Source organism: Mizuhopecten yessoensis, unplaced genomic scaffold, assembly GCF_002113885.1.
Source record: "Mizuhopecten yessoensis strain PY_sf001 unplaced genomic scaffold, ASM211388v2 scaffold8393, whole genome shotgun sequence".
Classification (NCBI taxonomy): Eukaryota; Metazoa; Mollusca; class Bivalvia; order Pectinida; family Pectinidae; genus Mizuhopecten; species Mizuhopecten yessoensis.
This window is the reverse complement of record NW_018407525.1, coordinates 43,461-55,188: the sequence shown is the minus strand read 5'-3', so window position 1 is coordinate 55,188 and position 11,728 is coordinate 43,461.

The window sequence follows — 11,728 nt, the reverse complement described above, 5'->3', positions numbered from 1 at the left end:
GGGGGGGGGGAGGAGGATTGGAGGATACATGCTTACATTAGATGTCAGAGGTCCCTTCTGATGTAAAAGTCAACAATCGATCTCGAAAATATGAATATAAATCGACAACACAACAAAAATAGCCATATTAGATATTTATTTTGATGTTCGATCACTGTAATCGAAGTCTGTGTCCCTACCTATGAGTCATGCTGTCAAAACATAAACTGTGTGCACAAGTTGGTTGAAAATAATCCCGGTTAGTTGTTTCATGGTTGATGCTGTGCGCTCGGTGACTTGGAACTTGTCGGTAGTCTTGTGCGTCACTAAGGAAGTAGGTCAGACGTTTGGATCTGTAGCTCCTCCCCCTTTCGCTTTGCGGCGTGAGATGAAACACCACACACCCGAGTGAAAGACCAATACACTTAAGCTAGTGAGCGACTTGACCACCTATTTAAACTGTTGATGCCATCAACGGTCTGATGTCCTGCACTGTAAATTGCTATTTGTCCTGAATGACTATTTAAAATGGATTTTGATCAACTTTGGTCAAAAGCATCCTTGGGTGATGGGAACTAAATGTTATATAACTTAAAAATATATCCCCCCTACCCAAGAGACAGAGGGATCGGGGGCTAAACAGTATGTCAGATTTGGTTATTAAAATTGAGTGTTTTTTCAACTGAATTTGCTTTGAATGATCCAGAAAGCTAGTAGATGTTGAAGTTATAGCAAAATGTTAACTTGCATGCATTCACTGATCAAAGGTGGATCCAAAAATGAAAAAATATTTGTAATATATTAAATAGGGTTTTTCCATGAACACTGAAATAGCCAGGTGAGGGATTCATGCCCAGGGCCTCAGAGTTTAACACTTTGAATAATATTTAAATTTGTAATATTTAAGCAAAAATCAATATTATATATATATGCAGAACTCGAGTGACTGTTAATTCCAAATAAGTATGCTTGTAAGTCCCCCACGGGGTTGGGCGGGGGAGGGACTATAGTGTTGCATTGTGTCCATCCGTCCTAACGCACATTACCTTGTCCGGGCTCTATCTCCTACACTACTTGACACATTATCTTGTCCGGGCTCTATCTTGTCCGGGCTCTATCTCCTACACTACTTGACACATTATCTTGTCAGGGCTTTATCTCCTACACTACTTGACACATTATCTTGTCCGGGCTCTATCTCCTACACTACTTGACACATTATCTTGTCCGGGCTCTATCTCCTACACTACTTGACACATTATCTTGTCCGGGCTCTATCTCCTACACTACTTGACACATTATCTTGTCCGGGCTCTATCTCCTACACTACTTGACACATTATCTTGTCCGGGCTCTATCTCCTACACTACTTGACACATTATCTTGTCCGGGCTCTATCTCCTACACTACTTGACACATTATCTTGTCCGGGCTCTATCTCCTACACTACTTGACACATTATCTTGTCCGGGCTCTATCTCCTACACTACTTGACACATTATCTTGTCCGGGCTCTATCTCCTACACTACTTGACACATTATCTTGTCCGGGCTCTATCTCCTACACTACTTGACACATTATCTTGTCCGGGCTCTATCTCCTACACTACTTGACACATTATCTTGTCCGGGCTCTATCTCCTACACTACTTGACACATTATCTTGTCCGGGCTCTATCTCCTACACTACTTGACACATTATCTTGTCCGGGCTCTATCTCCTACACTACTTGACACATTATCTTGTCCGGGCTCTATCTCCTACACTACTTGACACATTATCTTGTCCGGGCTCTATCTCCTACACTACTTGACACATTATCTTGTCCGGGCTCTATCTCCTACACTACTTGACACATTATCTTGTCCGGGCTCTATCTCCTACACTACTTGACACATTATCTTGTCCGGGCTCTATCTCCTACACTACTTGACACATTATCTTGTCCGGGCTCTGTCTCCTACACTACTTGACACATTATCTTGTCCGGGCTCTATCTCCTACACTACTTGACACATTATCTTGTCCGGGCTCTATTCTACACTACTTGACACTGGATGATGTTTCTTTGCTGTTAGTATCATAATTTATGTAACAGATTATTTTTTACGAAATGTATGCTAGTTTTTATATTGATAAACAAGTAATAAAACATGAGGATTGCTTTCACTATGATTATGAAGATGTTCATGTATGAGTTGAAACACAATTGTCTTTGCTTCAAGGATACACTTCCGGTTTCCAAACTGGATGTCTACTTCCCGGCGAAAAAAATTTGAAGGCAATGTGTAACAAGGGGAAGTAACTTTATATATGCACGCATCTGATACCATTAAAGAGCTCTTATTAGACTGTCTTAAGCTCAAGTTTTGGTAACATTAGACTGATTGGACAAGTTCTGGTAACATTAGACTGTTTGGAGGTCACATGTTCTGGTTACATTAGACTGACTAGAGGTCATGTTCTGGTAACATTAGACTGATAAGAGGTCATGTTCTGGTAACATTAGACTGATCGGTAACATCAGTCTAATGTTACCAGAACATGACCTCCAAATACTAATGTTACAAGAACATGAACCTTAATCGGCCAAATGTTATCAGATCAGGAAAACATGACCTCAATTTAGTCTAATTTTAACAGACAATGACCTTATTTCAGTGTAACATTTTCTGAATATGACTCAAACAAACTAATTCAACCACAGAATGACCTCCAATCCGTCTAATGTTACAAGAACATGACCTCAAAAGAGTATAATGTTACTAGAACATGACCTCCAATCAGTATAATGTTACAAGAACATGAACTCAAATCGGCAAAATGTTATCAGAACAAGAATAGATGACCTGCATTCAGTGTAATGTTACCAGAACATGACCTCCAATCAGTGTAATGTTACCAGAACATGACCCCCAATCAGTGAAATGTTAATATAACATGACCTCCAAACAGTCTCATTTTACACGAACATGACCTCCAAACAGTCTGATGTTAACAGAACATGGTCTCCAATTATTCTCATGTTACCAGAACATGATCTCCAATCAGTATAATGTTAGCAGAACATGACCTCCAAGCAGTCTAATGTTACCAGGACTTGACCTCTAGTCAGTCTAATGTAACCAGAACATGATCTCCAATCAGTCTAATGTTACCAGAACATGACCTCCAATCAGTGTAATGTTAATATAACATGACCTCCAAACAGTCTCATTTTACACGAACTTGACCTCCAAATAGTCTAATGTTACCAGAACATGACCTCCAAAGAGTCTAATGTTACTAAAACATTACTTCCAGTCAGTCTAATGTTAGCAGAACATGACCTCCAAGCAGTCTAATGTTACCAGGACTTGACCTCTAGTCAGTCTAATGTAACCAGAACATGATCTCCAATCAGTCTAATGTTACCAGAACATGACCTCCAATCAGTGTAATGTTAATATAACATGACCTCCAAACAGTCTCATTTTACACGAACTTGACCTCCAAATAGTCTAATGTTACCAGAACATGACCTCCAAAGAGTCTAATGTTACTAAAACATTACTTCCAGTCAGTCTAATGTTAGCAGAACATGACCTCCAAGCAGTCTAATGTTACCAGGACTTGACCTCTAGTCAGTCTAATGTAACCAGAACATGATCTCCAATCAGTCTAATGTTACCAGAACATGACCTCCAATCAGTCTAATGTTACCAGAACATGACCTCTAATCCGTCTAATGTTACCAGAACATGACCTCCAATCAGTGTAATGTTACCAGAACATGGCCTCCAAACAGGGTCATGTTACTAGAATATGACCTACAATCCGTCTTATATTACAAGAACGTGACCTCCGGTCAGTCTAATGTTACAAGAACATGACCTCCAAAAAGTCTAATGTTACTAGAACATGACCTCAAATCAGTGTAATGTTACCAGAACATGACCTCCAAACAGTCTGATGTTAACAGAACATGGTCTCCAATTATTCTCATGTTACCAGAACATGATCTCCAATCAGTATAATGTTAGCAGAACATGACCTCCAAGCAGTCTAATGTTACCAGAACATGAGCTCCAATCAGTCGAATATTACAAGAACATGACCTTCAAAAAGTCTAATGTTACCAAAACATGACATCCAATCAGTGTAATGTTACCAGAACATGATCTCTAACCCGTCTAATGTTACCAGAACATGACCTCTAACCCGTCTAATGTTACTAGAACATGACCTCCAATCAGTATAATGTCAGCTGAATATGACCCCCAAGCAGTCTAATGTTACCAGAACATGTGCTCCAATCAGTCGAATATTACAAGAACGTGACCTCAAGTCAGTCTAATGTTACAAGAACATGAACTCTAACCAGTTTAATGTTACCAGAACATGACCTCCAATCCGTCTGATATTATCAGAACATGACCTCCAACGCGTCTAATGTTACAAGAACAGGACCTCTAACCCGTCTAATGTTACCAGAACATGAAATCCAGACCGTCTAATATTACAAGAACATGACCTCCAAAGAGTTTAATGTTAGCAGAACATGACCTTCAGCCAGTGTAATGTTACCAGAACATGACTTCCAAACTAATGTTACAGGAACATGACCTCCAGTCAGTCTAATGTTACCAGAACATGACCTCCAATCAGTGTAATGTTACCAGAACATGACCTCCGAACAGGGTCATGTTACTAGAACATGGCCTCCAATCCGTCTAATATTACAAGAACGTGACCTCCAGTCAGTCTTATGTTACGCGAACATGACCTTCAAACAGTTAAACGTTACTAGAACATGACCTCCAAACAGTCTTATCTTAACAGAACATGACCATAGTGAAAGTGATATTTCGTTCTAGTAGCAACATTTCTGGCTGTTCTGTACCTTTTAAGAACTCATTCTAATGACTTTTAAAACTATTGTCCGTATCAAAATATCTCTGATGTGGTCAGTTTGGCCACACAAAATTGGTGGCAATACCCCCGGCGGCTAATATACAATTAAAATTAAATATAGCCCATTGGGAAATCCGAAACTGAAGGCTCACCTGTTTATAGATTTTCTGCAAAGTATTAAGATATTCCCGCGGCTCGCTAGTCTTGTTCGACACGTTTAGCAAGTGTAGCACGTGCTGTGTGCTATGACGTTTCGCAGTGTAATGCGAGTTTGTGGTTATTTCTAGCCGTCGTCCCGTACAGAGCGGTCATGCTAAATTAGCTGTCATGGATCCCGAAGTTCAACTTTCTATTTCTACACAAGTTAAATCGCCTTTGGAATCTTCTCAAAATCAGATTCTTACTCAGTCGGACCAGTTAATGTCTGCTAGGTTTAGCACCTAGGAAAATAGGCTTTGTGACAATTCAGAAGCTCAATTGTGCAGAATTCCACAAAACATTTTGTGTGCCGAGCCCCACAAATTCGCCAAGAAAAGTTGTGAGGATCAACATAAGTTCAACGAAAAAGTGAAATCCAAGTTAGTAGACGCAATCCAGTTGGCCGAAACAGAACCCTCTTCGTCAAAAGCCAAAATAGCCGAGGGTACTTACTTAATTATCGCCAGAAACTTGTAAAATTGGCAAACATGTCCGAAGCCGGTTGGAAGGCAGTTGAAGGATATGTTGCCAATCCTATAGCCTCTGACTCGGACGATGAGAAAAAAAATAGACAGGACCAGAGCCAGAGCAAAAAAAACCACTGAAAGCTAACAAAATCTAAAACCGGACGTGGGAGGAGCAGATACACGCCGTATGACGTATGACGACACCAGGAGCATGTCTATGTCTACTACTGGCCAGGCGTGTCGCCAAGGTCACAAGGTATGTGTTTTGCCTATGGTAAACCCGGACATTGGGAGATGGACTGACCCACTATCCCGTGACATCGACAACAGTGGGTGTCAGAAAGATAAGTATTTTTGGCAAATTCTGTGCATGTTTGTGTTGAGTCTGCATCCTCTGATAAATCGGTGTTTCGTACGCAAAGTGAGTCCAGTATGACTGAAAGTAGATTTCACAATGATGAAGTTATCGTAAACAGTGAACAAGTTGCCAACAATTTTCCTACAACGGAGGCGAATTATTCGTCCGTTGGCAGACTGAGAAGCAAGTTCAATCATTTGGAAAATCCCGTTTTTCCACCAGTTGTTAATTTGCATAATATTAAGTCGGCAAGGCAAAATCCCGAGTTCGTCCAGTCAGAAAATCAAAAGCTGTTACGTTGGAAATATATATCTGGAATAAAAACATCGGCCCCTGACGTAGTCAATCCGCTCACTGTAGCGTACAACAAGTCCGATAAACCACGCCTAGTTTTGGATTGCAGGGCAATTTAGGCACACAAATTTGTTTTTGCATAAGTTTGAATTTAAATATGAAGACGCAAAAGTAGCTCGAGACATGTTTGAGTTTGGTTATTTCCTGTATACTTTTGATCTAAAATCAGCAAATCACCATATAGAACTTTTCCCCGAGCACCGTAAGTATTTGGGTTTTTCATATGTCGTCAATGGTGAAATGAACTATTATGTATTCAATGTTCTCCCTTTCAGTATCGCCACGGCAGGGTACAACATGTGTGCCATTACAAAGGTGTTGAGGGATCCGGAGGTTGTAACGCACGTGCGTTCAAAAGTTAGCAATGCATTTAGATGATGTATTGGCGGTCAGACGACAGAGGACGGGGCCAGGCAGGTACATATGTATGTACAACATTCTTGGGTACATGTGGTCGATGAGTAAGGGCGTGGTCAGGGAGACCAATGGCAGGCTAGAGCGCTTGCTGATTTTGGTTAGATCACATGATGGCACTTGCCACTCACAGAGGTCAACTTTGTTTCAGTGCCAGGTACGTAGCAGGTATTGTAGGTATGATTATTTCAATGCAGACTGTGATTGGCTATCGGGCCAGACTGTTAACCATCCAAAGCGAGCTGGAATGCGTGTGTAATGTTGCCAAAAGGAGCCCCAGATGAGATAGAGTTCTGGTTATTGAACCTGCGTCAGGTGAATGACGAAGGGTCCACACTGAAGGAAACACGCACATGCACTGCTGTCTTATGCACTGATACTTTTGCATCGGGTATGGGGTGTGTGTCTCCTCGTGTATTTATCTCCCTTTCGAGAATAGGGAGTTTCCCGATAACACACCTGTCATTGATGCCCTGGATGGCAATAGACGTTAGTCCCCATGCGAGGGAAGCGCTGTGATGGGCGATGGTGTATCTAATGTAGGACTGTCTACGGTAGCAAGTATCGTTTCTGATGAGGTCTCGGGTAAACCCTCAAATGCAAAGTTAGTAAACAGTGATCCATTTCATTAGGCTATAAATGTCGTAGGTACGTGAAGTGAGAATGAAATGTCGCTCAGATCAACATATAGAGAGCTGGAGGCTGCAAAATGTACAGCAAAGTCGATCAGGTCAAAGGTCAAAACGTAAAGTTATTGGTAGACAACAAGAACGCCTTTTTTCTATCATAAACGTAGGCAGTAGGGTTGAAATTCTACAGAACATTGCATCGGGTATGGAGGGTTTCTTTAGCCAGACAAGGAGAATTGAAGCCTTAATTCGTTGTTTTCTGAGCAGTGCGCCTTTCACGGGTCATTGGCATATTTCAATTTCTTCTTTTTTTTATTTCTCATTCTCGTATATGAAATATTTAAGAGAGTAAGATATAAACGACTACTTTGTTTAATGGTTTTGCAATCAAAAGGTGGTGATGCCGCAGAATAACAATCATTAGTAATTCCCGACCATGGTAATGCACACTTAGGGACAGGTAAAACAAATGTATGCGCTATATGTTAGCTTCTTTTAAAACAACCTCTTTTCAACAGTTTTGATAGGCATATTTCAATTTTCTGCCTAAAAGGATTTATTTAATGTCTGCCTTATGTACAAGTAATGCATCAAAAAACTTCTGAAATCTCTGGATAAACCATTATAAATAAATGTACAATATGAAAGCACCGACTTAGGGAGACCATTTTGAATAAACACTCATATTTTGATCACCGAGAAAGTTTTGAAGGTTTCGTGTGAAATCGCCTTTCGTCCTTTCATTTGAAAATATAAAAAGGGATAAAACTGAAAATCTGTTGATTGTTGCGGAAATCAACGTCGAAAATTAAAACACAGACTTATGGGGATAAGGAGGATTGAAACCTCAATTCTTTGTGCTCTGAGCAATGCACTTTTCACTGCTCATTGGCATATTTCAACATCAGTCAATCAAGACTTTCATTTCTGACTTCTGTTAATCTTATCAAATAGTAATCGTATTTTGAAGACACATGCATGAATAAATATATACCGTGACAGTGAATACTCAAGGTAACAATTATTAAATAACAAAGTCATCTTTATCAAACAAAATCATTTATATTTCTCATTCTCGCAGGATATGAACGACTACTGTGTTTAATGGTTTTGAAATGACAGGGTGTTGATGTTGCAGAATCACAACTAATGGTAATGTCCGACCATAATAATGCAGACTTTGGGAGACAAGTACGAAATGTAGGCGCGATCTGTTAGCAGAGAGCAACGTCTTTTCTGCAGTTTTGATTAGCATATTTCAATTTTATGCCAACAAAGATTTATTTAATGTTTGCCTGTTTTATGTAAAGGTAATGCATCAAAAACTTCTGAAATCTCAGGATTGACCATTATCAATAAATGCACACCATGAAAGCACCGAATTAGGGAGACCATATTGAATAAACACTCCTTTACATAGTTATGTGCATACACCTTTTTAAAACTCCCTGTGATACACAAACATAATAGTTCTGCTTCGCGATATCGATTATATGATACCCACAAAATGAATCATGTGTATGGTCAATTTACATGGAAGTTCAGATAAGAGTAGCATATCAGCTATGTACTTTTTCAAATGTTTAAATGTTCTGTACCACATTGTTTTCGTATCGACCTGGTAGAGGATGTCATGCCGTTCACGACGGACTGAATCAGTGCTTTGTCGACACTGATTTTTTAAATTAAGATTTTCTGAAGCATAATTTCGTATAATTCGAACAAGTTCAACTATATTTATTCATTTTGTTCGAAGTGACCGAAGGTCCCTACAAACTCTTTGTTATCATACGCGTACGTACATGTAATAAAATGCATCTACTTTCTCTAATATACACAGTGGCAGACGTACAACAATAAATAACGGCACTCAAAACCAATTTCAAAACTTACAACCTTAGGATAATTGCCTATCAGTAACACTTTAATATTTTCTTTATTTATAGATTGTTAATTTAACAGATAATACGGAAGCCGAATAAGGCGGAAGGCGGCACGCATAAAACGTATGGCAAGCCAAAGCGGAAAACAGTCACTATTTATGGATATCCATAATTAATTTATGGATATCCATAAATAATTCTAAATGTCCATAATTAATTTTAATATCCATAATTCGATTTATGGATATCCATAATTCGATTTATGGATATCCATAATTCGATTTATGGATATAAGCAAATGATTTACGGATGTTCAAAAATTAATTATGGATATCCATTGTTACTCTTGTTTTTTAATATCCATAAATAATTTTTGGATAGCCATAAATGAATTATGTTTATCCATAAATCAGCGCACCCTATATGGTCCAGTCGTATAAACCACGAGGAGTTCCGAAACACGGTAGGTGATCATGACATAACTGATTTAAGGATATGTAGATTTGCTATAAAATATAGACTATAATGCATCCTTTTTAACTGAAAAATGTGTCATTTACGCGGCACATATTGATTGATATTGACGATGACTTAAATTTTTACCATGTACTGATACATAAGTGTACACCAACTCCACTTAAAACGTTAAATGTTTTGATATTAACACGAGAAGAGGTTTGTACTATACATATGTGTGCGTAACTGAAATGAAATAAAATACTATTTTAGATAGTAGGAACTACATTAGATCCTATACAGGTTCTATGTAATGCTGAGACAGCTTGAAATTTTATTTATCATTTCTTTCCTGGAAGCAACGATTTATATTTAAACAAAAAGATTAATGAAGCTACTTAATATAAAAATGAAAATGATGTTCAATGCGATCTATTCAAATATGTTGTACTCTATTATACAAATGTATGCTGCACTATATATTGCCAATCAAATATTGTTTTACCTCTGGCGTGTCACACATTAAACAAATCTCGATAAAGTCGATCGTAAACCAGTTTACGCAACTTCTTTAAAACAGTTGTTCATTCAACGGTTATGACCACAGTTGCTAAATATTTTTATTTACAGGGTTCAAGTTCTTTATTTCAATGATAAACTGCGTAGACACACTGTCTGGCAACAAAGGTTGGTTGGGTTCGACTGACCGATATAGCTATACTAGTCAGTAGCTAATTACACTCTGTTCGTGTTATTAATTATTAGACGACCAGTTAAAACTCTGATTAGAATCAGATGTCAGTTTTCATTGACTAAGGTAGAGAAAACTGCGAAGTCAATTTAAGGAAATGACTTATTAAGTGTTACCTGATTGACTAACAACACATCGAAATCGAAGGTACTTTCAAAATATGAGGTCGAATTCATTCATTAATTACGTTTTTATTATGTCAAGAATTTAAGTCCATCATCCGTGTTGACAAATATAAAATATGATTTAATTCACGTCGAATCCTTCTAAAGATTAACTGTTATCTAGGACCAATGAGAAAATAGGTATTTATTGAAACATTACGTAAACTATATAGATTTCATTTCATTTTCCTAAGTTCATGTTAATGTAAAAAATGTAGGTAAGAAAGGATAAGTATTCTCACAACTTTACGACACATCAACAACTACCTAGCAAGATGCATTCATATTCTCTCAGTTATTGTGGTTTTCTTAGTATTTTCAGAGACGTATATATTACATGTAACTATGGTATTTTTCAGTTTAATATGCAATACAAGTGACTAGAATAGAACACAATCGGGATTAGCCTTCGTACGACCGCATCGTTCGGGCAATTAAGACAAACTTATACGGAACCCTGTGTCGACACAGGTAAATAATTACCATCAACCTGCTGTGTCATGGCGAATACACAGCAAAATTAACTAATTAGTGTCACGCCATAATTAATACCACAAATCCTCCTCAATTAATCGGTCGCTCACTGGCACACGCTGTGACAATTATCTCGATTCAATTTTGTTCCGTTAGTTGGATTTGGATTGAACATTTTATTAATTATGTGATTATTTCATACGGACTCATCCTTCGTCATCTCGTCGAGTGCACCTGTATCTTCATTTTTAGTCATTGTGATTATTCAATTTTTATCGATAAGTATATTCAAATTAATTCACAGCTTCTCACCTCGTCAGGTGCACTTTTTTTTAAAGTGAAGAAATGTGCATTAATTTAAAAAATACTTTGATAGTGTGTGTTTATTTTGAACATTTTATTAAATATGTGATTATTTCATACGGAAACATACACGATTATTTATTTATTCTAAGTCTCCTTCGTCATCTCGTTGGGTGCACCAGTATCATTGTGATTATTCAATTTGTATCGATAAGTATATTTAATTCACAGCTTCTCACCTCGTCAGGTGCACTTTTTTTAAAGTGAAGATCTGTGTATATATTTAAAAAATAATGAAATTTATCAAATAAATAAAAAATAAAATGGGGCTTAAGAAAGCAGGGTCTGCGATCCCAAGCCATGGGTGCACGCAATGTGTAGCTGATGCTTTCGGAATGTAGATA